We start from the raw sequence: 25,078 nt of genomic DNA, 5'->3' as shown, positions 1-25,078 counted from the left end.
TTACCTATCCTACTAAACTTTCCTATAGGCTGGACATTCTTCAACTCTAGACACACAAATTCATTCATTCACTCAAATACTTACTGAATGCCCACTTTTTAACAGGGAACAAGACCAAATACTAGCCCACAAGGAACATTCTAGTAGGGAGACACACATTAAAGGAAACAGACACTAAAAAATATGTCAGACTGTGTAAAATGTGCTGTGGAGCACGCAACAGCAGGGGCAGAATGACATTTAATAATAAAGTGACATCTGAGCAAAGATGAAGGACGCGACAGAGCCAAATGAAGCACATGAAGGACTGGGTGGGATGTTTCAGGCAGAGGGAACAGTCAGAAAAAGCAAGGAGGCCAGTGTGTCTGGAACAGAGAGAGCGAGAGGGAACGGGGTATAAATGAGGTGTATAGGGTGTGGGGAGGCTGACAAGGATGGTGTGCAGATCCTGCAACCGTTACAAAGACTTCAGCTTTTACTCTGAGTGAGAAGTCACTGGAAGAAGGTTCTAAGTAGAAGAGTGACCTGCTCTCTAGCTGCTGTGGGAAGAAAAGGCTTGGCAACTGGTGGAGAGAAGTCAGGGGGAAAGGGAAATCAATTGTTATTCCAGTAAACCAAGTGGGAGGAACAGTGGCTTAGACTAGTGGAATGGTGGAGGTGATAGATCTACTGAGATTCTGGATATATATTTAGATAGAGCCAACAGGTTCCGCAGATGGGCTGAATGTGGGGCAGAAGATAAAGAAAGAGAAGAGTCAGGGCTGACTATAAGGTTTTTGGCTTGAGCAATGGGAAGGACAGAGTTGCCATTTACTGAGGATTGTGGAAGATACTTGCTTAGAAGGAAAAAGCTCAGTTTTAGACAGGTTAAGCGTGGGATGCCAAATAGACACCCTAGTGGAAATGTCAAATAGACACTTACACACCTAAATCCAGGATTCAAGGGAATGAGAGAAATGTGGGCTACAGCCCTAACTGGTTTGGCTCAGTGGATAGAGCGTCGGCCTGCGGACTGAAGGGTCCCAGGTTTGATTCCGGTCAAGGGCATGTACCTTGGTTGCAGGCACATCCCCAGTGGGGAGTGTGCAGGAGGCAGCTGATCGATGTTTCTCTCTCATCCATGTTTCTAACTCTCTATCCCTCTCCCTTCCTCTCTGTAAAAAAAATAAAAAATATATTTTTTTAAAAAAAGAAAGAAATGTGGGCTACATATGAAAACTGCCCAAAAACCAATTAAATCTCCTCAGATGTGGGTGTGGTCAAAAGGGGTCCAATCACTGAGCCTGGGGCATGCCAATGTCTCATTCGTTAGGAAGTTGAGATATAACCAAAAAGGAGACGGAGAAGGAATGACCAACGGGATAAGGAGAGAATAAAGGAGAATGGTGTGCTAGAAGCCAAGCCAAAAAACAAAACAAAAACCCCACAAACAAACAAACAAACAAACAAAACTACTTCAAGAAGAAGTTCAAAGTATCAAATGTAGAAAAAAGGTCATGAAAGGAGATCTGGGTGACAAAAGATGCTCAAGAAAAGAAAGGTTGGAGATGAAGAATTTAAGGGTCATCGTTTAAGTGCCATGCCCTAGTCCCTGTCCAGCATGAATTCTACCACAGCCCTTCCTGCTTCGAACAGGGAGGCACAGCTGGCCTGCTCTGCCAGGCAGCCTAAACCAGGGAGAAAAGGCCTGTCATTAGGACAGAGTTTGGCTTGTTCTCTCCAAAGCAACACCTCCCTCTCCGAGAACTGACCTCTGGAAATGATACATTAGATTTCCGATCACCCATGCTTAAAACTGAAATCTTTGTTGCTTCTCTCCCTCATTTATCCCACACAGTGTTTTCTTCCTTTTTAATGAAGAATGAATGAACACATACATACACACACAGTATAAAGTACACCCGGGGAACCACCTCCCAGGAAGGACTACATAACAATGGACTACAGGGTGAATGAGCAGGAGGTTGGAGGAGCCAGCAACAGGGAATGAGGAACAAAGAGCGGTAAGAGATGTGGTTCAAGGTGAGTACAGGTCTACCTGCGGCCTCTCTGGTAGGCTCTCCTCTCCCCAACCCATTCTGTTTGTTGAAAGCAGGTCCTTAAAGGATAGGGAGAGCACATGGTGGTCCAGCAACATGTCTCATGGTGATTGAATGGCAATACAACCTCAGAAGGGAGCAATTCTCCTACTCTTCCTAGCCATATCTGGACTAATGTGTTCAGGTCTGTATTTTATGAGGCAAACTGAGGAGAGAATGACCAAGACCCTTTAAGATGTATAAAGGATGTATAAGGAACAAATAAAGAGGACACAGACATTCAGCTAGCAGAGAAACCTGGACAAGGAGGAAATGATAGTAGCCTTCAAATCTCTGACATGAAAAGCAATCACTTGGTTCTTAGGCCTCCTCACCCAACAGTTTATTACCTGCACACCTGTACCGAACTTACCACAGGTACATGGCCTCCCTGATTAGATCATGAACTCCTTGGTGACTACGCCCCAGCCCCCAAGTCTAGCACAACGCCTAACACTCTAGTCTCTTTCCTAGTCCTATATACACAAAGGAAAACTTACTAAACCACAACATACTCATAATCACTCAGAATTTCTCATTTCCTATCAACAAGTGAATTAAGGAAAAACTTCTTAAAGGCCATCAGAACCTGGCACCCAAATACACCATCCTCCCATCCTTCAGTCTCGATGTGCCTCTCATGGTTTCACTGTCCAATCAATCAAACGACTTGATGTTCTCCGATCATAACCTCTATGGTTTTACTCAACCCCATAGAAGAGGTAGGAAGGAGCTTCTCCTGGGGGCGGGGAGGGTGGAAGGGGAGGTAAAAAACCACCATACCCAGCCCCTTCACTCACCTCCATAACCCAACCCACTGCCACTGCCACACCTGGGCTGTGGGAGTGCCCACATCTCTACATCCACATTACTCTTAACAGTAGGTAGGTCCTGCCCTGGCCAGGTGGCTCAGTTGGTTGGAGTGTCATCCTATACATCAAAAGGTTGTGGGTTCGATTCTCGGTCAGGGCACATACCGAGGTTTGATCCCACAGAGCACACAGAAGGCAGCCAGTCGATTCCCCCCGCCTCCCTTTCTCTCTCTTCCTCTCTCTCTCAAATCAATTTTTTAAAAAGATATTAAAAAAATAGTAAGACAGGTCCTTACTCTATCCATTTCCCTCTCAATTCAATAGCTATAAAATCAAAAGAAAAATAAACCCTGTGTTATAAGCCACACTACACAAACACAAAGCCATTTTCTCACAGATTTTGGTAATGCATTCTCACACATGCCTGCAGGTCTTCTAATACAGTGACAGACCTAGTATTATAGCCTGAGGACAATGGCTGCATTTGCTTAAGGAGAAACACTACAATGTAATTCAGGGAGCTATCCCCTTACTATTTCTGTACTGTTTAAAGCTAAAATGAAAACAACAAACTTCATCGTGTTTTTTTTTAAGTACTTATTTTACCTTACCATCCCCACCAGAGCTAAGTGCATTTTTCCAATTGAATTTTCCCACCATAAAATAGACTAGAAAAATGTGACACAGATCTTAAAATAGTCCTATAAAAACAATACATGAGTATATATATAGAAGCACTTGCTGTATATAGAAGTTACTGGTTTTAAGTGATGATAACAGTTGCTATTCTGGGAGATAAAAGGCCCCTTTTACCAAAAGGTTTACTATTTCCAAAAATTCCAATGGCCAACCAGTAAGTGGCTGCCCCAAGTCTGCCTAAGAGGACAGCTCCTCCACTCCAGGCACGTGGGAGTCATCCCAGCCATCGACAACCTCCCTCCGTTAGATCCTGTCCGCCAGGAGGTTTACTGGGGTGGGATTTGGAATCATGGTTTCCTAAAAAATTAAGTTTTTTGGTGAGAGTAGCAATTTTTTGATACAGATATTTCTTTATAGGGTAAAACCCTGAATTTATCTATTAATTTTGTAGATCATAATAGCTTTCAGGGAGCGGGCCTGCTATTCATTGGCCCCTCACACTCTGAAAGCAAGGAGGTAGCCATTCACTGAGCTGCTCAGCCTCTAAAGGACTTTGTTTAGCAGATGCCTTCCCCAAAGGTGACTGCAGAGTCCTGGGCACGGTGCAGGGAGCCCCCGGGAGTCCGAGCAGGAGGCCAGGTTTACCAGGGCCCAGCCTCAATGCTGCACCTGGAGGCAATCTCTCTTACTGTCTCAGGCTTGCTTCTACGTGTTTGCTATAAATACCTGTTTCTTAACATTTAAACTGAGTTTGTTCCCACTTTCCCATTTGTTACTGAAGTTTCTTATTCTATACCCCTAAAATAGAAATACCTGAAAAAGAAAAGTATCTTTTCTGACAATTAATATTTAAAAGAATTATGTTTGTGGCTATCTTTAAAATGTTACATTACTGCCCTGGCCGGGTAGTTCAGTTGGTTAAAGCATCATCCCAATATGCCGAGGCTGCAGTTTCGATATCCAGTCAGGGCACATAGAAGAATCAACCAATGAATGCATAAATAAGTGGAAAAACAACCCGATGCTTCTCTCTCAAATCAATTAAAAATTTTTTAATGTTATTATTATTGACTGGTTGAATTTCACTTTTCCACAAAAAGCTCTCATGCAATAAGATCAGAAATATTACACACTGAGAAAATCCAACCCATGTGGTGCTCAGATTTTGACAGCTGCACCTGTGGAGACTCAGAGAAGGTATGGCTGCCTTCAATGACATCAACATTTACATGTTAGGAATTATATATTAAAGTGTGAAGTACATTAAAACCTACAGGTACCTGCTTGACTCATTGTAGGCACACAAATATTTACTGGGTGAATCCAAAATTTTACCTAAATCCTTTGAACCTATTTTTATTTTCAATCTATATACTTTTCTGGGCTAAAATTATATTTTCTTTGTCCTAAAACTATCTCCTCCACATTATTTTTTAATTTATAACCATAACTTCTCTCAGTTATCATTAGAGTGAAGATACTATCTTTTTATAGTATGCCCAATATTTCATCTAAGAATTTAGCCTTGATTTTTACAAAATGCTTTTATATTAAACACTACACTCACTGTCACCTGTAATTTTCCTGTCGGGCATCCTTTCTTCCAGTCCTCAAACACCGTTACGTACTTTTTTCCCAGCACAGTGCTAGTTCATAGAGATGTCCACCTTCTTAAGAAAACATGTTTGTGTGTGTGTTGTTGTTTTTAAAACATAAATTAGAAAATAATTTATATTATGAAAAGATTCTTAGATTTACAAAATGGAACATTTTTAAATTAGAATTTTGTTTTGAGATAATTGTACATTCTTATGCAGTTGTAAGAAATAACAGAAAGATCTGGTGTACTTTTACCCAGTTTCCCCTAAATGGTAGCATCTCTAGCAGATACTGACACTGACGCTGCTGCAGACCCAAACTCCCATCCCCACAAGGATCTCTGCCCTTTTAGAGCCACAAATACTTCCCCTTCCCTCCAAAACAGATCATTTTAATAACTTCTCTGGTGAAATACATGCTTAGTTTTCTTTTTTTTCTTTTTTAAATATATTTTATTGATTTTTTACAGAAAGGAAGGGAGAGGGATAGAGAGTTAGAAACGTTGATGAGAGAGAAACATCGACCAGCTGCCTCCTGCACATCCCCCACTAGGGACGTGCCCACAACCAATGTACATGCCCTTGACCGGAATCGAACCTGGGACCCTTCAGTCCGCAGACCGACGCTCTATCCACTGAGCCAAACCGGTTTTGGCCATGCTTAGTTTTCTACTGGCAATGGCTCTTAGCTTTAGCTTTTAAGTTTAAGCAAATATTAAAAAGCTCACAAAATGGCAATCAATGGGAAAACACTTTTTAATCAACAAAAACTTGTTCTACATGGAAGTCTGAAAACTCAAAAATGGGGTCCAATCCTGGCAAGGCTAGAGAACCAGGCTTCCCGGCTGAGACACCCAGGGCAGGTTGTTGCCTGAGTGCTCAGGCAGCATTGTTTTTGGAGAGCAGCAGAGACCACACCGTGACTTAGTAAATGTCTGCAGAGAGACCTCTGTGGCAGTATAATTTTCCAGGCAGCTCCTATGGCTTCTCATAATGTGGTGGATTTCTTGTTGTTGTTGTTAATCCTCACCCAAGGATACTTTTCCATTAATTTTTTTTTTTTTTTTTTTTTTAGAGAGAGTGGAAGGGAGGGGGAGAGACAGAGAGAGAGAAACATAGATGTGAGAGACACATCGATTAGTTGCCTCCCACATATGCCCCAGCTGGGTTGGGGATTGAGCCTGCAACCAAGGTACATGCCTTTGACTGGAATTGAACCTGCGACCCTTCAGTCCACAGAACGACGCTCTATCCACTGAGCCAAACCGGGCTGTGTGATGGATTTTTGATGGAACTTGGATAGGTAACAGTCCCCAGTAATTAAAACACTAATCTAGGTGCTGCTGTGAAGAGATTTTTCGGGTATAAAGTCCCTAATGGGTTAACTTTAAATAAGGATATCTTGGGTGGGACTGACTTATAATCAGCTGGAAGGCCTTTAAAAAATAAATTTATTGGAGGACATTGGTTAATAAATATGTAGGTTTCAGGTGTACAATTCTAGAATACCGGTACATCATCTGTATATCGTATCATGTGTTCACCACCCCCAGTCACGTCTCCTTCCATCTCTGAGGAAGAGACGTTCTACCTGACCATGGCAGACCATGTCTTGGGGTTCCAGCCTATTTAGGATCTTCCCTCCTGACGGCCTGTCGTAGGGACTTTGGACTTTCTTAGATTACAATTACATGGATAAGCGTGTTCCTTACAATAAATCCCTTAATGAATGTTGTGTGTGTGTGTCCATCCTCTACTGGTTTTGCTTTTGAACCATGACTGACAGACTCAGACACAAAGGGACTCAGAAAGCAGATACCACGAGAAAATTAGGGTTAGATTATGTTTTCATTTCCCAAACTCAAGACAATGAATGACTGTCTATGAAGACAAACTAATGTATGTATACTGTGCCAGAGACCCACTCAATGAACTTCCTCATAGGAATAGCAAATAATCATTTGGAACAAAAAAAAAAAAACTAACCTAGACTAAACTGTGGCTGGATTTAAAAGACAAGAAGCCAAATTATTCACCTCAATGCATCCAAGTGTCCTACCCTATTAAAGACAGCCCTGTGGTCCTCCCACCCAGGTCAGGATTCCAGACCAACAAACAGTGGATGGGCTCACCGCCCCCCCTCCACTACCACCAGCTTATTCTCTGTCTTACTTCCTCAGTCCTGCTGTCAGATACCTCAGCCAGAAACCTAGTGAGTCAATTCATAGAAGATTCCAGTTGTTCTGTGACTTGCTTAATGTCCCATCCAAGTGATTTGTGAGAAAATCTTGTGAACCAAAGAGCAGACACTGAAGAGTTTTTTCCATTATTCCTTTCTCCCAGAGTATTTAAAGACTTGAATTTTCCCATCTTTTGGAGAAATATTTTCTTATAAATAGTGAGGCATGCCGGGCATCTCCACTTCATCTTTTTTAGTGGTCTGTAACACTCACTGTACACTCGCTGGAATGTTTTCCTAGTAAATGATCAGCAATGGAAAACATGGCTAAGACAAAAGATGGCTGAGATGATGGGAACCTTCTCATCTTTCCCAAGAGACAGGTAGTTCTTCTATAGAACTGTGGGGTTTATTTCAGAACCAATGAGTCTATTTTTGTCTTTCCTTTAGACTTGTAGCCTTTGTAAGGATGGAAGACTGACCAAACTGATGAGGTAATAGTCTAACAGATTAGTAACAGTCCAACATATCCAGTAACAGGAGATTTTAAACAGAGAAGTATACTTCTGCTGTTACGACTAAATATCAGTCTTTTAATTTTATAATTTTCTCTTCTATTCCTTCCTCATGTCTTAGTTTTTGGACCAACAATCATTTAGAACTTTGTTTTGCAATCCAAAGCTCTTAATTTCAACTAAACTAATTTCTTGGATGATTTCTACAACACAAGTAGACAAGAGTGGTGGTTACACAAAGTCATACATAAAAACACAGTCCTCTTACAATAGCCACAGTGAACAATAATTACTGAAGTCTAGATGATGTGATCAAACCACACCATACATTTGCTTTAGGAGAAGGCCTTTTTATTTTTGTAACCCTCACCTGGGAATATGTTTTTATTGATTTTTTGAGGTGGGGGAGGGAGAGAGAGAAACATCCAATGGTTGCCTCCCATTCACGCCATGACCAGGGAATCAAACCCGCCACCTTTTGGTGTCTGAGCGGACGCTCCAACCAACTGAGCCACCTGGCCAGGGCAGGAGCAGGCATTTTAAGAAGGGTGAGGTCATCAGTTCCTTTTAAACTTGCTTAAAGGAGGAACTAAGGGTGGATTTGTTAAAAGAAAAAAGACTTTATCCTTTCTCACTCAAATCTCTTTTCATGAAGTCCTTCCTAATGACTTCAAGTTGGAATGAGCATGTGGAAGTGTTAATGTATATTATGATAAAGTTAACATAAGTTAATAATATGTTATTATATAATTAATAATCATGTGATATGAGGAAAAAGGGCTATCAAAATTATTAAAAGTCACTGAGTCCTGGAGTTGGAGGGAAAATTTAAAGTTATCTAGTTCAAATTCTTATCCAATATATTAATCCCACCTTTAATTTTTCTGCAAACAAGAAACTTAAAAAAAATAAATAAAGGGAGCATAGATAATTTGAGGTTTCGTTCATTGTCCTGAGATAAGAGTCCTAGCACTTTACCCTCCTGTTTCCTGTTCTAGAAACGGAAGAGTCAATACTTCATTATCACTGTAGAGGAGAAAAGATGCAGTCGGATAACTTTACAAAGCAAACGTCCTCTATGACAAATTCCTTCACAATTCCTCCTCACCTTCCCATTATCAACCTCCCCCCCCCCCGACCCCCGACTCCATCCGCCAGTATCTCTGAAAAAATGTGTAGGAAATAAAAGGCAAGTTTTTCTATTTCTATGAGAAAGAAGTCACCACCTAAATGCCCACCAATAGACGCCGGTTAAATGAGTTCTAGTACAGCCATACAATGGTAGCACACAATGGTATATGTGTTGCGTTTAACAAGAATCAAAGGTCTCACGGTCTTTTGAAAAGTTTTCCCATATTTTCATGAAACATTACCCAAATACAGTAAGAAAAACACTAGAATAATAAACATAATATGATCACATTTGTATAATTGTATACACATAAACATTTCGGGGGAAATTAACAGTAGCATGTTGGCTGCAATTTACAGTACAAGTTCGTGTCTTACAGAGTAATTCTATTTGTGTGCTTCTCATCAAAAAGGAAAAAAGAATGAAGATTTATAACTGTATACACTGCACTCCTGTATGTAACCTTCACCAGAGAGAATGTTTCCTTTGACTAGGAATGAATGAGTAGAATCTCTGTCAACATTAGACGCCTCCCTCTTAAGCGCCACCACAAAATCCTCCAGGCCCCATGGCTTCCTCCTCCCACCACCGCAGTGACCCATCCACACAGGCTTGGACTGGGTTCTGCCCGTGCAGTCAGTGCAAGCAGACAGCCAGCCCACGGCAGCTCGATGTGCTTCTCACTTCTTCGGTCTGCAGGCCGACGCTCTATCCACTGAGCCAAACCGGCTAGGGCTCACTTCTGCCTGGAGACTGCTCCCCAAGCCCACTCTGTAGTTATGCGTATGCAATCCAGAAATGGGGATATGTTAGGAATTAATGCCCGTGGGAGGATACTTCCCCCTTTTGTACTCGGTGGACAGTTCTGAGAGCACTTGGGAAGGCTCCTGGAAAGGCCCTGGGTCGGATAGAACGCCTGTGGCCCTCAGCTGGTGCCATATCCAATGTGCTATCACATCCTGGCATTTCTTCCCCCCGCTTCCCATTTCACTTCCCTTTGTCCTGAACTCCTGCTGCCTGGGGTCCCATTCCAAATATACTTCTTTACACGTCTGTCTGTCTGTCTATCTGTATCAGGCTGCCCTTCGGGCTAAGATAAAATCAGATGAGTGTAAAGTGTTTCTGCCGATCAGTTTCTGGCTTTGTACATTTCACCCTCTTCCATTTCCATGATTCCAGTGGCAGATATGTTAAGATATATTCTATGTCAACATGCTGCTGGTCCTGCACTTTTGTGTCACAGTCCTGGGTAAGCTGGCACAGTGGGCAGGAGTATTTCTCAACAGCATTACCTCACTGGGTGGCCAGCAATAACTATCCATTGAAGTGACTGCAAACCCAAATTAAATGTATCCCCAGCTCACTTGCCACAGCTGGATTCCCAAAATCACCTGGGACCACTGCACCATCACCAGACACAACAATAGTGAGAGAGTAATTCGAAGTGGCAAGAGAGCAATTTTGACCAATTGTATAAAACATCTGGATTTTGCAATTTAAAATAAAAACATAACCATGTAGACACATTTGTGAGGGCCCTTGCCAAGGCCCATGTATGTGAAGCACTTAAGCTTAAATTTAATTAGCTTTATGGTAAATCTGTTTTTCACTACGTACTAATCAAGTAACTATAACATAAGCAGGCATTAACACATAGAATGAAAGTTCTCAAATCTGTATACTAGTACCATCCCCAGTCCAATATTTTTTCCTAAACTTCAGATTCAAAAATATCCCAATTGCCTACTTGGTCCTCTTTACTGTCCCACCAGCATCTCAAGATCAACACATCCCAAACTATATCATCTTCTTTACCAAACCTGTCCCTCCACTCTGCTCCTCTTGCTGCCTAATGGCACCAGTACATCAAATGTGAAGGTGAGAGTCTTCTTAGATTCCTCCTTTTCCTCTAGGTTCACCCTGCTGTGACAAACTGGTTCCAGATCACTGTGTTAAGTTTTAAATTTAAAGACTACCTCCTAAATATCTATTGAATCTCTCCCATGTTCTCCATCCCCATGACCAGCTCACCTTGGATACATGTCTCCATTATTTCTCTTCTGAACTGCAACAACCTTCTCCTTCTAACTTTAGCAATTTCTTCAAAGACATCTCACTGATGCCACAGTAATCTTTCTATAAAGCAAATCTGAACATGTTATTCCCCTACTTGAAATTTTTTAATGGCTTTCGATTACCTACGATAGTCTAAATGCTTCGGTATGGCCTATAATGCCCATCGGGACATGATCCGAAGCTCCTTCTCCAGCTTCATCTCCCGAGTCTTTGCTCATTTCGTGCCATCCTGTTTGCCATTCTCCAATCTAGATACACCATTTCTTGGTTCCCTCTGCCAAGAACACCTTCCTCCCCTTGGCTCCTTTACTCTTATTCTTCCTCAAAGATGCAATTCAAGTATCTTCTCACCCTGAAGTCTTCCTGGCCTCACCTCTGCCAGCTGGGCGTGGCTGTCCTGTCTCTGCTCCCATAGAGCCTTCACTAGCTCCATCGGAGCATTTATTATTCTGTATTATAATGTGTTCTCTCCTCTACCATATTGTGAGATTCTTGAAGGCAAGAGTTCTCTTTCATATCTAAAACCTCAGGAGCAAGCACAGTGCCTGGTATAGAATACTCTCAATAAATGCTGGATAGATAGCTTAAATTAATCATATGAAAATAGGAAGGGGGATGAAGTTTAGGAAAAATGATATTATTTCTGCAAGCTCTTACCACAAGACATTGTTTTTCTTCCTGGGACACAATGCAATAAATGAAGCCAATCAGCAACTGCTGGTCGCCTGTAATTTTAGCAACCGTTTCCCAGAAAGTGGCCAATTGTTACCTAAGCTAAGGCCTTGTACATAAAAGACTCTAATTTCCTATTTAATTTAATTGTACTGATTTTATTATTTTTTACTCCTATTGGCACCAAATTCTAGAAAAGTTACAATAGTTTGTCTCCAGATGAAGCCAGCTTGAAAAACAAGTAGAAATCAAACTGTGCTCCTTCCTATTGAAGCTTGAGAATATCTTTAAAGAATTTTCATTGTCTTCTTAAATATACAACATGAATTCAGCCTGAAAACCGAGACTCAGATATTTAAATATGATGGCTTGTCAAGTAAAAAAAAAAAAAATTAATTTAGCTTACTGAATGAGTGAATGTTCAAAAAAATTCAACATTATTTTGCTTATTATGTAAACATCTTTAGAAGTATAGCTGCCCCTCAGTAAAAATAACATGTCTTAAGGTTTCTGGGAGAAGGTACTTCAACTGTCTACTGGGTCCTGACATAACATTCAGAAGACCTAGGTCATCCTTGGTCACTGATCCCTTACCAAAGTCACAATTCTTAGCATTCAAATATGTGTGATGGGACCCTATAGCATACTGTCAGGGATTAAGGGCTTAAACTAAAAGTAGGTGGGTTTGGATCTTTTGGTTCTGCTACATATTAGCTGTGTGACCGAGGACAAGTCATTTACCCTCTCTGTCCTCTCACTTTAATCATCTGTAAAACAGAGGTAAGTCCTAAGGTTACTATTTAAAAAATGAATGGTCTGGCTGGCATGGCTCAGTGGTTGAGCATCGACCTATGAACCAGGAGGTCACGGTTCCAGTCCCAGTCAGGGCACATGCCCGGGGTTTCGGGACTGATCCCCAGTAGAGGGCGTGCAGGAGGCAGCCGATCAATGATTCTCTCTCATCATTGATGTTTCTATCTCTCCCTCCCTTTCCCTTCCTCTCTGAAATAAAAAAAAATAAAAAAAATGTGGAATTTAACAAAGTGCTTAGCACATACTAACTAACCAATAAATGATAATGATTATATTATTGATGAAGTTTGTCCTGGTTCTGGAAGTTAAAAATAATCTCAAATGTGCACGTATAATACCTTTTAATATTTACAGAAACAGGATCTTGAGATCATTAGGATTATTCAGCTATAAGTAGCTTCTTTCAGAATATAGGTTATAGTCTTCTATCAAAGAGCATAATTTTTATCACCTGAGCATTCAATCCTATGTAGACTTGTTTTCTTTTAAGTTCTTCAGTATAGCAACTCTACAAATTGTTCACTCTCTCAACACCAAAACTTTGCGGCTAGGTGGATCAAATGGGTTATGGAGATTGTCCTCCCTCCCCTCTCACCTCTAGAAGTAGTTGCTCCCGCTTACTGGATGAGGCAGTGGGGAGGGCGGCCCATGAAGGAAGCTTGTACAGCCACTGCCTTTGTCATATTTCCTCTGTGAAGAAACAGAAGACTTCAGTTCCTGGGATTGATTAAGCTCTAGAATAGAGAACTAAGGATCTACTTTGTATTTTCCTAGGACTCTCTTCTCTCTTTGTGATAGTGTCATTGCAGAAAAGCTTACATTTTTGCATTTTTGTCAGGAAAGTGGAAAGATAATAAACACAGGTAGCTTGCAATGCACAATAAATTGAAGGAAGTTGGCACAAAGCAGAGAAAGACTCAAAGACTAGGAGAATGAGAAGAAAAACCGATGAAAGAATAAATTATATGCAATGATCATACAAACCCTGACGTTTGCAAAGATATTGTGAAGGTTATAAGATTATAAGATCAGAATTCACTTGAGGTCAATATGGTCTCCTCTGGTGCTGGTCATGGATTCATTCAACAGATATTTTTAGTGGGCACTCACTATATGCTAGGCACTGTACTAAACACTAACGATTACAACAAAAACATACAAATAAGACTAGTCTTTGCTGTCAAGGAACTGGGAGTCAAGTGGGGAAGACAAAGCAAGTAAATTACAATAAGATAAACTATCTTTTAAGTGACCTCCATGTACCAACATGCTGGTTCACCACACACTCCATTCTCCCTGTAAAACAATGACTGAGGCCCTCAGCACACTAAATGCCTTAGGCTAGTAGGCTACTCTCTGGTCCTCTGCATACTCCCATAGAAGAAGTAGAAGGTTTACTAACAATTGGTTATTTTTGTTCCCAAACCTGTTCATAATATCGCTACTTGATGCTGCAATTATGTAATTTAAATATTATAGAAACTGATAAGACTAAAGAGTTGTTGTTTCTGTGGAAACTATGATGAATTCTCTGGAAAGAATCTTTCAAGTTGCTTAAGAAAAACTAATACTGAATTAGCAGTGGGCAAAAGAATTACGAAGGAAAAATATAGGAAGATTCAGCCCTAGTATTGCTTCAAAATGCTTTATATTGCTTATTCCATTTAAAAAGAAAACTCAATTCAGAGAAGATTCAGAAGAGTTAGAGAAGATATATTTTGGGTGTGATTCACACACCACTATAGGAAACACCAACCAGTGAGTCTACACTCAGAGAAAATGCCTTGGTCCTAGATCAGAAGAATGCCAATACCACTTTGCAATGCCTCTTGAAATAAATTGATTCAGGCAAAGAACCTTAATGGCTGCTGAAACCATTAGGGGAAAGGTTGATCACGACAAGGATATTCACGAGGTGCCAAAGTACCACTCCACGGATTACTGTGAAAATACATGGGAGGGGAAACACATACTTACAATGGGGACAATCGGCAGTCACCACCTTAACCAAGTTATCAAATTTAGCATCATTAATGGTGGACAACCAGCAACGTGAGTGATGTACTCAGAAGTATATTTCATCCTCTATAAAGTATTCTTGCCAAAAAATGTTGAATCAAGAATTTGGATCTAATTTTCAGTGTATAGGAAATACAGGAGATAGAGAAATTTAAATGACATGAGATCACTGCCTCAATTTAACTGACCAGTATAAAATTCTAGCTATTAAGTCATGTGTTAACGTGATAAATGGCAGGAGCAAAGATAAAAGGACCAATAAAAATAAGACCTCAGAATTTATACAGAAAAAATATGTTATTTCTTACAATGGTTTTTACTTACTCTATGAGTTTCTCAAGGTCCAAACTGTACTAAGGCAATTTTGTCAGGATTGGATAGTAACACTTGATCAAAATCTAGACCCCAGATCTAGAATTACAGAGATTCTATACAGAATTCTGAATTTCCCCTCAATAAATTTAATCTAACACAGTTTACCGCAGCATTAATTACTTTAACTTTTTTCAACCACCAAAACTGGTTTCTGAATTAAAGTATTATACAGTCTTAACCCATTCAATGCAACGGCGCCCTTTTTATTTTCCATTGCTCTTGGATTTTCCAGCAGTGTGGTCTCATTTGGGTTAATTAACAATACTCTAGATGGAAAATTTTCCTGGTAGGTTGTTCCACTCAGAGCCATTTAGAAAGCACTGCTTGCGTCAGACTCTGTTTTCTGCTTGGATAAGGGGGCTGTTACTGTAAACCCCAATTTTTTTGGCATCCCACCGTCACACTTCACCGAGTATACCCCGTGCTTGCCTTCTACTAATGACCTTTCAGAGCAAAACTTTATCTAACTCACCAAGTTAGGAGACTTCCCTTCCCTGAGAGTACAACTTAAGTCCACAAAGCCTACAATTCCATCAACAGACACCGCATGACTGCAGTAATAGTAATAATCCACAATTACTGCAGGCCTGTGTGTGCCAGGCACTGTATTTGTATATAACAATTATCCAAGAGGAGACTATTAATTCCATTTTATATATCACAAAACTGAAACCTAAAAAGGCTAACAAACACTCGTGGGCTTCTGTCCTCCCTTCAAAGGGCTCTAGTAGCTTACTCAAATGTTTTCTTTTACAGAATAGAGGGCCTTATGAAAATACTGTCCATATTTTATAAATAAAGAACTTGAAGATCGCCCTGGCCAGTGTGGCTCAGTTGGTTGGGCGTTGTCCCCCACACCTAAAGGTTGTTGGTTCAATTCCCGGTCAGGGAACAGCCCCCGTAGCGGGCTCAATCCCCGGTAGGGGGTGTGCAGGAGGCAGTTGATCAATGTTCCACTTTCACATCAATGTTTTCTCTCTCCCCTCCTTTTTTTCTTCTCCCCCCGCCCCTGGCCCCCCGCCTGTCTCTCACCCTCTCCCTCTTAAAAAAAAACAAAAAACTTTTTAAAAATGAAAATAAAAGCTCTTTGAAAATTAATTATTTTGTGCTATCATCTGTTTTGCATTTATCCTAATCTGTGGTTGCCTTTTAACATAGTTAATTGGTTGTCAATCTTTTTCTTCATAAATTCTGGATTTTGTGTAATCTTCGAATGACCGTTCCCAATTGAGAATATAAAAATGTATTCTACAGTTGATCCATCTTGAATTGGCTCTGGCACAAGTGGCCACCTGCTTCTTTTGAAATGTCCCATATAACCATTAATTCTAAAATTCTAACACATGTTCATCAAAACATTAGTGTGCCACATTCATATTTCTTATGATTTTATAAAATTTAGTTTTCATATTCTACCCTCACTCGTTGTCATTTATATTTCCAAACGGAACTACTTATATTTTAGTCCATGTCATCCTCAATTCAATCATGTTTTTCCTGTATTACTGCACCCAAAACTTAGACCAACACTTCAGATGTAACAAGTTATTAATGCATGACTATGATGGTGCCTATTAGGTTTCAGATTCCTTCTAAACAATGCCTAATATTTTATCCACCAAACTACAATGAACCATTATTTTTAGCATATGATTTAAAATAAATCTTAACTTAAAAATTAAAAAAAAATCGTAACTTTTATTCCGCTGACAAAAAGTATATACTTCATACTTCTGTCAAGATTTCAATCACTCAAGTAGGCACATAAATTCTTAAACGTTATCAATGATACCTAGGAAATTATAACACAAAATTTCTCATATATTGCTGGTGGAAGTGTTAACTACTTTAACTGCATTGGAGGACAAGTTGGCCAAATCTATCAAACTTACAAACCCAGATATCCCTTGATTCAGCAAGTCTTACTAGTAGGAATTTACAAGGTAAACTTACAAAAGTATAAAATGATGTATGAAACACTTAAATATCCATTAATAGGAGACTGGCTAATCCATTAATAGGAGACTGGTTAAATAAATTATGCTAAATCCATACAATAAATATAATACAGCCATAAAAAAAGAATGAGAATGTTTTTTATGTACCAATATGAAACTAAGATATATTGAGAAAAGCAAAACATAAATATATGCATACAACATGTATAACATGCTATCATATGTAAAAAGGGGAAAATACACATTTTATTTGTGCATTTCTGGACAGATATACAAGAATTAATAACACTGGTTGCAAAACAAAACACTTGGTCGCCTCCAAGGAGAGAGCACAAATAGAATAAGTTGTGTTATACTCACAAAATGGAGTACTACTCAGCAATGAAAAGGAACATTCTACAATTGCAACTCACAAATTTAATGTGGTGCAAAATAAGCAGAACAAAAAATACATCTTGTGTGTTTTCTTTTACATAAAATACAAAAGCAGAAGAAACGCGAACCTTTATGGGACATGGGCGCATTACTCCCTCCTGGTGACTGCTTCTCGACATGCATGGTTTTACATGGATGGGAAAACCCATCAAGCTGTATACTCATATTTTGTGTAGTTTTCTGCATATACATTATACTTTAAAAGTTCATTAGAAAGTACTGGGAGGTTAAAAATGGATCAACTGTACAGTATAAATTATATCTCAATGAATCTGTTATTTTGAAAAGAATGTCCTGGAAGAAAATATACCAAAATCCTAAAAATAGTCATCTGTGGGAGATGAGATTTATAATGCTTATTTTCCTTTGTTTACTCTTCTGAGTTTCTCATTCTTTCTTTATACGAAGGACAGTAATTTAAAAATATATATTTTACAAATTTTTGTGGAGGAAAACTGGGAGATTATTCCTAGTGGTAACCTACCAAGGGTTTCAGAGAAAATTCTGAATGATACTGGAAACCATTCAAAAACTAAGTAAATTCTTCTTATAGATCAATAAAAACATTTTAATTCTAAAAGCTAATTTATGGCTTCTTTATATACAAAACAAACTAAACAAAATTTATTCTATCAATTACCATAATATTTCCCATTTTCAAAAAGTTCCTAAAAAGAATATGAACCTAGCTAGCTTAGGTAGAGAAAATACAAACAAAATTTGTTTGGAAAAAAAATTTAAGCAGGAACATATATTAATTACTTTTATATCGTTAAGCTATACATATCTTTTCATGTCAATTGTTTTTATCTCCATCTATCCCCTTTTTTTAAAAAAACTGCTATGAGATATAATTCACATACCATGCATTTCACCCATTTAAAGTATAGACTCCAATAGGTGTTAGTATATTCACACAGTTGCACAACCATCACCAACTGTCTAATTCCAGAACTTTTACATCACCCCAAAAAGAAACCCATACAATCAGCAGTCACTCCCATTTCTCCCAACCACTTACCCCCACCATTAGGCAAGAACTAATTTACTTTCTGTCTCTATAGATTTGCATATTCTGGATATTCAACAGTTTTATGTAGTTTGCAGATTACAAGTTTTACAATTCTGTTAAATTTATTTCTGAATATTTTGTTCAGTTGTAAATAAAACTGTTTTCTTAATTTGACTGTCGGATTGTTCAGTATAAAAGTATAAAATAAGAGTGATTCCCTTGTAACCTCCCTGCCATATGGTGAACTCATTAATTCTGAAGTATTATAGAGGATTACTTAGGATTTTCTTTATACAAGATCATGTCATCTGCAAATATAGTTTTACTTCCTTTTCAATCTGGGTGCCTATCTCACCCGTTTTTTAAAGGGCTACATACTATTCATCCCATTTATAATGTTTTAAAGGCCATCCTGCCTAGAGGCAAGGCAGTGTTTTTCAGTTTCCTTAAATTTGTTCACTTTCATTTAGCATATATACATGAAGGGTTACACATTATTTTCTGTTTAACAGAATATACATGTTATTTTTTCTGTAACAAAAGAGAAGCCTGAAAATAATACATTATAGTTAATATTTACATGAAGTTACACTTGATAGCCAAAGAAAAGAGTGGAAAGTACTTATCTTTAAAAGTATTGAGTAGCTTGTCAATTATGCATATTGATGTGGTTAGCCAGCCCATGCTAATTTCCTTTGCTACATCACTATATAACGCCCTAAGGGGCTTCCTTGATGCAGGGAAAACTTCTCTGCAAATATAAGTATGCATGCATCGAGCACCCACACCATTGCTTGAACTCACATCTACACCATGATTAGGCATTAGGCTTGTTCTATCCTCACCTCTTTTACTGGCATTGTGCTCTGTCTACTTGAAGGCTTAATGAACATGAACTGTAGGGGCTGCTATGACTGTTATTAAATTATATTGTTCATACACTCACTCATTATCTTTAATGAAGCAGAAGTCCTACAGTTTAACAAATGAGTAAAGAGGACATTTAAAAAACCCCAAAGTATCTTTAAGGGTCTCACTCTTGGAGATATCTCATCTTACTCTCCAACAATCAAGTTCCACACCCTCAAATAACCATTCAAGGCATCGCATATTAAGGAAAGGTCAAACACTCTTCCTGTCACATCTCACAAATCAAAAAGAAGGAAGGGAGTAGAAAAGCATCAAAATTAAACTAAAGATTGCATTACAGCCCTGGCTGGTGGGGCTCAGTGGTTAGAGTGTTGGCCCATGCACAGAAGGGATGTGAGTTTGATTCCTAGTCAAGGGCACCTAACTGGGTTGCAGGTTCGATCCCCAGCCCCAGTTGGAGTGAGTGTGGGAGGCAACCAATCGACGTGTCTCTCTCACATCAATTTTTCTCTCTCTTCCCCTCCCGCCTTCTCTTCCACTCTCTCTAAAAAGCAATGGAAAAAAATATCCTTGGGTGAGGATTAAAAAAAATAATAATAAAGATTACATTACAAAAACTGGTATAAAGGGTCAGTGAGATGTGTTCTAGATTAGGAATTAGACTTGTTTGTTCTATTCTCACCTCTTTCACTGGCATTGCGCTCTGTTTACTTAAAAGCTTAATGAACATGAAATGGGCTGCTACAACTGTTATTACATAATGCTGTTCATACAGTCACTAATTATCTTTAATGAAGCAGGAGCCCTACAGATCAACAAATGAGTAAAGAGGACACTTTAAAAACCCCCAAGTATCTTTAAGTGCTTCATTTCTTAGTGCAGTTAGTCGTGACTCACTTCAATTAAGAACCCACGTAAAGCAAATATTTTTTCTTCCCTAACATACAAGGCAAGCCTAAATAAAAATAAAACTCATTTGCTGAAGTAGCCTCAAAAAAAAAAAAAGGATGAAAAAAAAAAAAGACCACAGCTAAGTTTTTAGAAAAGACAAAAGTTATGCCCTGAATGGCGAGTAGCTTTCTTTAGGAACGGTTCAAGATGGCTGAAAAGATAGCGGGAGGTTCCCCTGCTCACCCTGACATTTTGCCAGGCCTTCAGCAACGAAACTTTGCTTATCTATAGAGACAGAACTTACTCAGTGAAGGGGGACTGTTAAAATTACTGTTCACCTAATAAAACTCAATATTCAGAATTAAAATTAGACTTGTCTAGTACATAAAAAAGCCAAGAGAACAAGAAAAAACTTGCACAACACAAAGTGAACAGTACCTTTATTATAAAACCCAATGTAATCTAACAACCAGGGTTACCACTATAGGGTATGTCTTATTCTAAATCCGATACCCAGGATCTTCGTAAAAAATCATCCCCTTTGTGCCTTGGCTGGCATGGCTCAGTGGTTAAAGCATCTGCCGAAGGGTCTCGAGTTTGATTTCTGGTCAAGGGCACATACCTGGGTTGCGGGTTCAATCCCCTCATGTAGGAGGCAACCAATTGATGTGTCTCTCTCACATCAATGTTTCTCTCTCCCCGCCCCCTTCCACTCTCTAAAAATCAATGGAAAAATGTCCTCAGGTGAGGGTTAACCAAAAATAAATAAAATCATCCCCTTTCAAAGAGCTCATTCACAGGTGACTTCTAGAGCAACTAAAGAGAAAAAGTTGATCATAAAAATCATTAAAACCTCACTTCCTGGAGAACGGTCTCATTGATCAAATTACCACATAGTTCCGATGCTGGATTGAAGAATCTTGTCTCTAACAATGGATGGAACCATTACTTTTCTAATGCCATTTTCAGGGATAGCTAACAGTTGATGAAAAACATGGGGAGAATTTTATGATGCAACACATTCAAGCAACCTTGGTAAGGATAGCAAATAATGAGCTGAATTCACTGGATGTCCTAGGTAGGCTACAGAACCTAAACATTCCCTGAAATTGTATGCAAATTGTGTGCATTCCCCTAGGGCCGTGGTCGGCAAACTGCGGCTCGAGAGCCACATGCGGCTCTTTGGCCCCTTGAGTGTGGCTCTTCCACAAAATACCACGGCCTGGGCGAGTCTATTTTGAAGAAGTGGCGTTAGAAGAAGTTTAAGTTTAAAAAATTTGGCTCTCCAAAGAAATTTCAATCATGGCACTGCTGATATTTGGCTCTGTTGACTAATGAGTTTGCCGACCACTGCCCTAGGGGAAAAGTACATATGTTTTATAGAATTCTCAGAAAAAAATATGTAAATAGAACTTTTTAAAGAACTGCAGACCTAGAGGATTTCTTTGTGGTCGAATGAAAGCACTCTCATTGTATGTGTGCCCTTAACTTTCATTTGGAGCTGTGAACATTCATAGATTTCAGTCCAAAAGCATTACTATCACTTACTACTATAAGGGTTTTAGGGTCCTATCTTTGCCTAAATCATTTCTGTTTCTAAGTCAATTAAGTGAACTGGTGCACGCATGGGCTCCTAACGATAGGGTCCAGAATTACCTACTGCCATAGTTCAGGCCTTCACATTGAAGCCTCATAGAGAAGCCAGTGAACTCTGAACTTGGGCTTCTTATTCTCTCAGGAGCCTCAATGTCCTCTAACTTTAAAAAAATAATGATAATTCTGGCCCAAAACATTTCATGCGGTTGCTTGGAGTGACAAAGAAGCTAATGATCACAACATACTGGGTAATCTTTTTTTTTTTTTAAGTATATTTCTTTATTGATTTCAGAGAGGAAGGGAGAGGGAGAGAGAGACAGAAACATCAATGATTAGAGAGAATCATTGATCAGCTGCCTCCCGCATGCCCCCCCACTGGGGACCGAGCCCACAACCCGGGCATGTGCCCCTGGCCGGAATTCCACAGGCCAACACTCTATCCACTGAGCCAAACCAGCTAGGACAATACTGGGTAATCTTGATGCCAGTTTCAGAACAGTGATATAATAACACTGTCAACGCCTTGCCCACCAAACAAAACAAAAAGACTTTTAAAGTAACTAAAACAACCTAGCATCTCCTTACAGGAGTCTTGTTATGGAAGCGTAACACAACTCAGGGCACTACTACCTAGAAATACTCTTTGAACATCCCATCCCATGAAGTCTCACCATTCACGCAAACCGCCATAGATTTCTTCCCCGACGTCCGCCCCAACAAATCTGCCTCATCCTCTCTGTTAGCCTTTCCCCCCCTAAAATAAAAAGTTCATCTCGCTACTTTATCCACCCTCCTCTCTGATTCATTCACCACTAACTAGGGCTGATATCACTTCCCTGAGTAGAGAGAGAAAAGGATGATACTACTATATGCTAATAATTTTATATTTTTGTTTTTCACCCTGTCACATGCATACGGCAATGATCTTTGTAAACTTTCAAAGCATTATAACTATAGTAAGATGAATAACCACCATCCATTAACTCATGAATCCTAATAATGAATGGCCTTCCACTGAAACTCGCCTTATAAAATGATTTTGTGCCAAATAAACTCTCTCAAATTGTTTTCATCATATTACTTACATGTTTAAGGAAACTGTGGGACATAATCAAACAGACAAACATATACATTGTGGAACTCCCTGAAGGAGAAGAGAAAGAGAAAGGAAGAGAGAATATTTGAAGAAATCGTGGCTGAAAACTTACCAAATTGAATGAAATAGATAAATATAACCATCCTAGAAGCTAAACAAACCTCAAGTCTTGAAGAACAACTCAAAGAGATTCATACCAATACACATTATAACCAACTTTCAAAAGACCAAGAGAATCTTTTTTAAAAATATTTTTTTATTGATTTCAGAGAGGAAAAGAGAAAGAGAGCAAGAGAGAGAGAGAGAAACATCAGTGATGAGAGAGAATCATTGATCGGCTGCCTCCTGCACGCTCCCTACTGGGGACCGAGCCAGCAACCCAGGCATGTGCCTTTGACTGGAATCGAACCCGGGACATTTCAGTCTCCAGGCCGTAGCTCTATCTACTGAGCCAAACCAGCTAGCAGTGGTCGGCAAACTCATTAGTCAACTGAGCCAAATATCAACAGTACAACGATTGAAATTTCTTTTGAGAGCCAAATATTTTAAACTTAAACTTCTTCTAATGCCACTTCTTCAAAATAGACTCGCCCAGGCCATGGTATTTTGTGAAAGAGCCACACTCAAGGGGCCAAAGAGCCGCATGTGGCTCGCGAGCCGCAGTTTGCCAACCACGGAGCTAGGGTGACAAAGAGAATCTTAAAAGCAGCAAGAGAGAAGTGAATCATCACATAAAAGGGATCATCAATAAGATTTATCAGCAGACTTCTCTTCAGAAACTTTGGAAACCATAAAACAGTGGGTTGATATAGTCAAAGTACTAAAAGGAAAAAGAAAAAAAAAAAAAACACAACACTATCAAACAAGAATCCTGTATCTGGCCAAACTGCCCTTTTAAGAGCGAAGGTGAAATCAAGACATTCCCAGATAAACAAAAGCTTAGGGACTTTGTGACCACTAGACCTACCTTATAAGAAATGTTCAAGAAAATCCTGATAAAATGAAAGGACACTAGACATTAACTTGAAGCCATATGGAGAAATAACTATCTCAATAAAAGTAAATATATGGACAACTACAAAAGCTAGTATTACTATAAAAATGGAGTTAACTGTACTTCCTACATGATTTAAGAGACTAATATATTTAAAGAAAAAACAATTAGTGTAAAAGCTAGTATTACTGTAACTTTGGTTTCTCATTCCAAATCTTGTTTTCCACATAATTTAAGTCAAAGCATTTCAAAGAATTATTAGTTTATGTTTGGGGGCACACAGCGTATAAAGATGTAATTTTGTGATAACAACCAAAAGTAGTAGGGACAGAGCTGTAAAGGAGCAGTTTTGTATGTTATTGAAGTTGTAATAAATTCAAATTACAGTGTTATAACTTGAGGATGTTAAATGTAACCCCTGTGGTAATCACAAAGAAAGTAGCTATAGAATAAACACAAAAAGAAATGAGAAAGGAATTTTAAAATTTCACTACAAAAAAAAAAAATCAACTAAACACAAATGAGGACAGTAATGCAGGAAATGAGGAAGGGCCAAAAAAAAGCTGTAAGGCATATTGAAAACAGGTAGCACCATGACAGAACTAGGTTCCTCCTTATCAATAACTACTTTAAATGTAAATGGATTAAGCTCTTCAATCAAAAGATAGAAATTAGCAGAATGCAGAAACACATATATTATATGCTGTCTATAAGAGACTCACTTGAGATCCAAAGACACAAAACAGTTGAAAGTGAAAGAATGGAAAAAGATGTTCCATGAAAATAGTAACCAAAAGAGATCAGAGGTGGCAATACTCATATCAGACAATATAGAACTTAAATTTTAAAATAATTACAAGAAAGAAAGACATTATCCTATATAATAAAAGCCTAATATGCAAATTGTTTGACTGGGAGCTTGACCGGGAGTTCAACTGCTCGCTATGACGTGCACTGACCACCAGGGGGTGGCACGGAACATGGCGGGCATCGGCGACAAGGCTCTGGCAGCAGGTGGCAGTGGAGGTGCTGCTGGCCTCAATGGGCCCCAACAAGAGCAGGACTGCAGCGGGACGGTGGAACAGGTGAGCAGGTGGTACCAGGCCAAGGCGGGTACGAGCGAGGGCCCAATTGCCCTGGTGATTGCCCTGGTGATCGCCCCACAGACAGCAACCAGCAGTGGTGGTGGGGGTGGGCCACTGCCCAAATCCCAGGCGCCGAGGGAGCTGGGCAGGGGCCCTGGCCCAGATCTAACTTCCAGCAGACAGGATGGTGGAGCAGGTGAAGTGTGGCACCAGGCCACAGCAGGGTGCTAGGC

The 25,078-nt window shown here is 39.5% G+C and overlaps 1 protein-coding gene across 5 annotated transcripts in view; it reads right to left on the bottom strand.

Moving 5' to 3' along the window:
- Positions 1–25,078, bottom strand: part of CNNM2 (cyclin and CBS domain divalent metal cation transport mediator 2) — a 113,681-nt gene that overhangs the window by 35,268 nt on the left and 53,335 nt on the right. The window contains exon 2 of one of the 5 annotated variants that reach the window (XR_013814781.1): positions 13,110–13,204. The exons of the other annotated variants lie outside the window; for them this stretch is intronic. The gene's annotated coding sequence lies outside the window, so the exon portion shown is untranslated. The remainder of the gene's footprint in view (positions 1–13,109; positions 13,205–25,078) is intronic. 5 annotated transcript variants of the gene reach the window in all.

The sequence above is a fragment of the Cnephaeus nilssonii genome, assembly GCF_951640355.1.
Source record: "Cnephaeus nilssonii genome assembly, chromosome: 16".
In the NCBI taxonomy this organism is placed as follows: domain Eukaryota; kingdom Metazoa; phylum Chordata; class Mammalia; order Chiroptera; family Vespertilionidae; genus Cnephaeus; species Cnephaeus nilssonii.
The sequence above is the reverse complement of the archived record's forward strand: the minus strand, read 5'-3'. Positions and strand labels throughout refer to the sequence as shown.